Raw genomic sequence first — 6,131 nt, 5'->3', positions numbered from 1 at the left:
CATAATTCTCTACACCCTCCCTTAGTGGCGACATGGCTATTGCCAGGTAGTTGGACGTGAGATTACACTTTTCATCTTGACTCTTCCTTTCTCTCCTTATGTGTTTAGGTAGCTTTGGCATTGTAGCAACTCTGTCTCTTCACCTTGAGTGCATCATATGGTTTTAAAGGGTGGTAATAACAACTTTTGTAGAGAAAAAAGTGTGAACACCTACAATGGCTTCTGAAAGAGCTTTGCTTGAAATTTGACTAGGACTTCTTGGGCTTTGATGTAGTTTGTTTGCTTTTTTTTGTGGTAGTGTTTCTCTTATTTATAACTAATTTTTCCACAAAATGTGAATCCCAACTTTGTTTGGTTCTTGTTGCAACATTCATTCCTGGTATGCCCAAGATTTCCACAATGGTAACACCTTGGCATTGGTGATGAGTTAATTTTTCCTCCTTTGGCATAGAATACTTGATCTCTTAAAGTAATGGGGAGAGCTCTGTCCTTTATTTTGATTCATGCTTGAGCAATGCTGCTTCAATGAAGCATAGCTATTGCTTCATCCACTTCAATCTTCTTCTTTATCCATACCAATTGTTGCTTCAATGCCTTGAACTACCAAACAAATTGCACTAAGAGATTCACCTTTGAGCTTTTAGCCTCACTTCCAAAGTCTTTGTTGAGTTTCTCCCATGCTAGTTTTGTATCTTTGATCCTTGGAATGTGATGTTTCAAGTGCCTTGTGATTATTAATTGTGCTTTGTGTCCTCTCAATCTCCATACTTGTCTCAATTATCTCCCATAATCCCTTTCTCATTAAGATGGACATGGTTTTCATTTGCCATGTATATAACCCGTCCCCATTAAATTTTGCAACAATTACTTTTTGTGCTCCATGAAGGGTCTTTGTCAAGTACTAGTTTCTACCTCCTTTACAACTTTGGATATCGTGGATGTGTAAATCTTAAAAATATGGGCACTTTTTCCTGTTGGACCAAGTACAAATGCTTCCTAGATCAAAAGTTACAATGTGTCAAAGTTCTCATGATGTATATGAGACATTCACATGCTATTTACTAACTACTCTTAGCAAGAGTGACATCTGATTGTGCATGTTGAGGTATTAATGTTAACATGGTAGGTGACACATGTCTGTTGATGTGGTAAAAGTTGTGTGCCACATGGTAGCATACTGACGACTCTCCAGATTTAAATTAAACAAAGCTAAACAAACTAACCCATGCCACATGTCAATCAATGGGAACCTTAACTGAAAAGAAAAGAACTTTGAAGATGCATATAATCTTGATGGTGGCATCAACAAACTCAATTGTAGATTCTAGAGAGTGAGGAACAAGGCCTACAAAGGAGATGGCAACTACAAGGAAGGTGAAGGCACTAGCTACGATGTCGATTGCAATCGTTGCTAGAGACTTTGTGCATTAACTTTGTTGTGTCTCATAGGTACATTGCTTGTTGTTATCAGTTGTTGCAGTAGTTGTCTAGTGCTATTTTCTTTTCTCTTTCTTGAGTCGTGTTGTTTGTGTGCCTCAGTAGGTTGTCTATTGCCACTTTGCCATATAGGCTTCAAGTAAAACTTTGAATACTACATAGTGTGTCGCTTCTCATTGCGTCTAGCTTGTGTGCTACATCCTTTAAGTAAAACTTTGAATACTACTTGGTGTGTTGCTTCACATTGTAGGTTGTCAATTGCCACTTTGCCATATAGGCTTCAAGTAAAACTTTGAATACTACATAGTGTATCGCTTCTCATTGCGTCTAGCTTGTGTGCTACATCCTTTAAGTAAAACTTTGAATACTACTTAGTGTGTTGCTTCACATTGCATCTAGCTTGTCTACTACATCCTTCATTGTTATCATAGAATTGATGTTCCATCCTTTGTCGTTGTCATAGAGTCAATGTTGTGCTTAGGTGTTGTTGCATCTTGTCACTACTACTTTTGTGTAAGTGTCTTGTTTCTTTTGTGTTGGCCTCCTTGACGTCTATAGTTACTTGGATGAACTTGCTTAAATGTTGTAGTTTTGTGTCTATTAACAGTGTTGTTGACATGTTGTATGCTTCGTCTTTTCTTCTATCGCTCTAGTCATTGAAGCAATTGTCTGCCTTGAAATTATTATTGTAAAGGGTGCTTATGTTGCATCTGGTCATTAGGTGGAGTCCATGCGACTGCTTTGAGACAACTAGATAGAATGGTAGTAGCATGAGCAAATAGGTGACTAGTGTATTCAAGAAATAGCATGAGTAGGATGGAAGCTCAATGAGAGGAGCAGAAGAATGAAGAGGGCTGTATCAGAAGGTCCCTACAAAAGGCTTTGACACCACATGTAACTACAAAGTCTCAAAATAGATCAATATTGCAAAGAAGTACTTGCAAATGATTTCACTTTCGATTAGCAGAGGCCTTTTTAAATAGGCAAGTACAAGATAAACATTATCTCTTCCGATACACATGTCACCATCTCATTTTCCATAGGAGGTGCCTTTTAAATAGGCAAGTATAAGATCAACATCATCTCTTCCAATGCACATGTCACCATCTCATTGCTGCATCCTCCATCTTCCAATTACATTTTTTTCCACTCCATACCACTCTTCTACCACTCACCATCACTCTCATGCTCCTTGTGCAAATTTGGAATTGTAATGAAGACAAAGGGGAAGGTCTCTAAGACAAAAGTTCCTAACATAGATTGTGTGAAAGAAAAGATTCAAGAGAGTACAAAAGAATTGGAGGTACTTGTTGACAAGGATATAACCTCAAACGAAGTTGAAGATAAGATAACGATAGTAGATCCAAACATCAGAAGGAATCAAATCAAAAACTCTTCAAAAGAAAACAAAATTGACAACATCTTAATAGAGAAATGAAACATTAAAAAGCTTCAAAATTCATGGATAAGATCTAGAAATAGGCTTTGTAAAGATTTTGTATCAAAATTATCTATAACTAGAATAAAACAAAGGGAATTTTTTGATTTTCCACAAAATCCAAGGGGAGGGCAGTCCATGGTAGACTCAAAATGGAAGGTAAACAATGAACAAAAACATGGAATTGACAACATCTTAATGGAGGAATGAAACATTAAAAAAGATTCAAGATTCATGGAAAAGATCTAGCAATAGGTTGTTGTAAATATTTTGTATCAAATTCTCTATAACTAGAATAAAACAAAGGGAATATTTTAGTTTTCCACAAAATCCAAGGGGAGGGGAGTCCATGGTAGACTCAAAATGGAAGGTAAGCCATGTACTTGTGCCATGTTTTTCTTCATCGATTGATTTTATGTTGTTAATATTTACTTGAGATTTTTTTCACTAGACAAACCATCAATATTCATTTTGCAAAGTCAAAGTTTTGTATACGTATATCTATCATCCATATATAGAATAGCAGAATTCAAACATTGCCTTTTCCATAGTTCTTCAAGTCTGTCCAAGATAAGGCAATGTTTGAATTCTGCTATTCTATATATGGATGATAGATATAATCCATGATAGCTAAGTAAGGCAATGCTAAGTAAGATATATGCAGTCAACTTTAGTAATAATAATCCATGATAGCTAAGTAAGCACAAGAATGTTCTAGAGTCAAATCTTGCCCATAATATCCTAGCATCCTTTTATGGTCAATAGCATCAGTTCATCTGTACTCTTCCTATGTAGCCCAAGAGGGAGACATAAGCCAGATATAAGTACATCAATCGTGATTATAAGCCCTGCTTCATCAATATTTTTAGATAGCTTGAGGGAAAAAATAGGGCAAATGTACATCATCCCGTGATCAACCAGGTCTCAGCAAAACATAAAACCACACAGCTCAATAGAAATGTAAAAGCTTCCATTATCTATTATACAGGCTCAGTCCAAGGGAATATGATGCAAATACAAAGATCTATGGCTAAGAAGCAAACTGCACACAGTTTGAACAAGCCAAACCAACATATACAGTCATAAATGCGAGGTTAAACTAGGGAGCTTAAGCGTTTCAGTCATCAACCATGGCATGGAGCCTGCTACTGCTACAATCAGTGGCTGAGGAGCAATAGTTGAGCATCATTCATCATGCATATAGAAAAGCAATGTATATCTCAACTTTAGAATGGTGAACGGGTACACAGCCTTTGGTCATTCAAGAAATTCATCAACTAAGGGATCACGGGATACAGAATTTTGTGGTTATTACCCCATTGAAAGTAGAGTTGACGTAAGACACAAGCTCTGAACTGAGTTCATCCTGTGGAAGCTTGCCCACAGTCGCCGGAACTCTCACGCTCCTTGAACCTCCTTCACAAGTTCTCTCGCTAGTGCTCACGGGTAGCGTATGGACAATATGTGGAGTAGTAAAGTATTACATGTTGCTTATAACACTAGAGCATCAACTTCGTGGAGTGATCGGAGGTCGTTCTCCGTGGCCAAATGTGAGACGCTAGGATTTTAAAAAACATAAGGCATCTCTTGTGCCTACTGTGTCCGATTGCGACAAAAAAGAACGACCAACTACCGAGCTTTTCTGATATGCATCAAAGACTATGCCAATATAATCTTCGAAGGAAAAGCGCAGTTTCCACGTCGATACCTCGAGCGCTTATACATGCTAGGTCTTCAAGGATTCAACTCTCCTAAATCCCGGTGCAAATCCTTGCTTCTTCATGCTCCTGGAGCCTACAGTCATTAGAAGCAATTTAGAAGCGAATGCACTTCTTCAGGTAGGGTCGTCGACCAGGGACCCAGCCCTATATTACTTTGGAGTATATACGGACTGATCACGTAGTGTTACAAGATGGGTCACTTCTGATCTGTAGATACGAATTAAAACAGAAGCAAGCGAACGGTAACGTGCGTCCAAACAGATCGTAAAACAGTTGTAGGAGTTCGTTTCACTTGTCAATATGGGCGCTCCCTGCGATAACGGCCAGAAGGTAACTCTGATTCTCCCACTTCCTCAATGCCTAGGGGTGGCATCTCGTGGGCAGGCTCCTCCATTCCAGAGTAAAGGGAGGCCGTTCTGGAGTGGAGACTATGAGCTCAGTTCTCTCCCGATTGTATGTAAGGTCTCTCCCTCACCCCATATTACTAGCAGAAGCAGACCAGATCTTCAACGCGTTTGTTATGAAGCGGATTTCGACCGCACTCTACGTGGGCTGGTCACCGTCTGGCTTCGGCTAGGCGAGTTCCAAAGCTAACGTGAGCATATGTTGGAAAGACGACGAGGGGGAGGGGGGTCGAAATGCAATACACTTAAGAGAAGCAGCTCCCGTCTGGCTGCGCGACGCGCCTCCCGGCCTGCGAAGTCCCACCCATTAGTGGTCGTGGGTCATCGCTCCTCGCTTCATCAGGCTCATGAGAGCCCTCTGCCACTGTCTCCGTGTTCCGCATCTTCCATGCAAGCTTCGCTGTTGCAAGAGCTTAGGGAGAGGGAGGGAAGGCGATGCCATTCCATGCATGGTGTAGAGCGGGAGCGGGGGGAGAGAAAAGTTGAATCCGTGTCACTTACCTGTGCGCCCTCCATCGTTTTGTGGAGTGTGTCCTTCGAGGGTCCCTAGCTGCAGTGAAGAGCCTTGTCAGGGATGGGTTGTCACACCAGGGTTCTCGGCTTTTGTGCAGGAGCTTGGAGCTTCTTGGAATCCGGTTTGTCAGAGGTTTCATAGGCTTTTCCAGGCGTTGGGGTCAATGCGTTGGAGACACCTTGCGAAGGGTGGGAAGCCGGGGCCCGGGAAGAGGAATTCGCATGTGACGGTACTACGCACTTTTGTCAGGCTCCGGGGGCGTTTTGTCTTTATTGCCCACAAGTTACATGCGGGAATGGGCGGTCCTATCCCCTCACTTTAGTCAAATACTTTCTCCATACCCATAAGGCACCTAATGTGCACTATTTGGGATTTAGTTCGTGATGTTCCACCTCTTTGAGGGGGTCCATCGTGGGGGTTTGTAGATGCCCCTAGTTTTTCGGTTGAATTTCCCCTTTAATTGTGGGTAGTACCTTTGTAGTTGATCCTACACATGGAAGCAAGTAGTTCCATCCGTGGGATCTTGATGGGATCGAGTCCCTTCCCTCTTGGGAGGCCAATGTGTGTGTGTGCGCGCATTTCAAGACAAACATTATCCATCTTAGACTTATCAATCA

This window comes from Dipteris shenzhenensis, chromosome 24 (genome assembly GCF_047967505.1).
Source record: "Dipteris shenzhenensis isolate YYH24624 ecotype China chromosome 24, Dip_SZ_1.0, whole genome shotgun sequence".
Taxonomy (NCBI): domain Eukaryota; kingdom Viridiplantae; phylum Streptophyta; class Polypodiopsida; order Gleicheniales; family Dipteridaceae; genus Dipteris; species Dipteris shenzhenensis.
Note: the sequence above shows the minus strand (reverse complement) of the source record.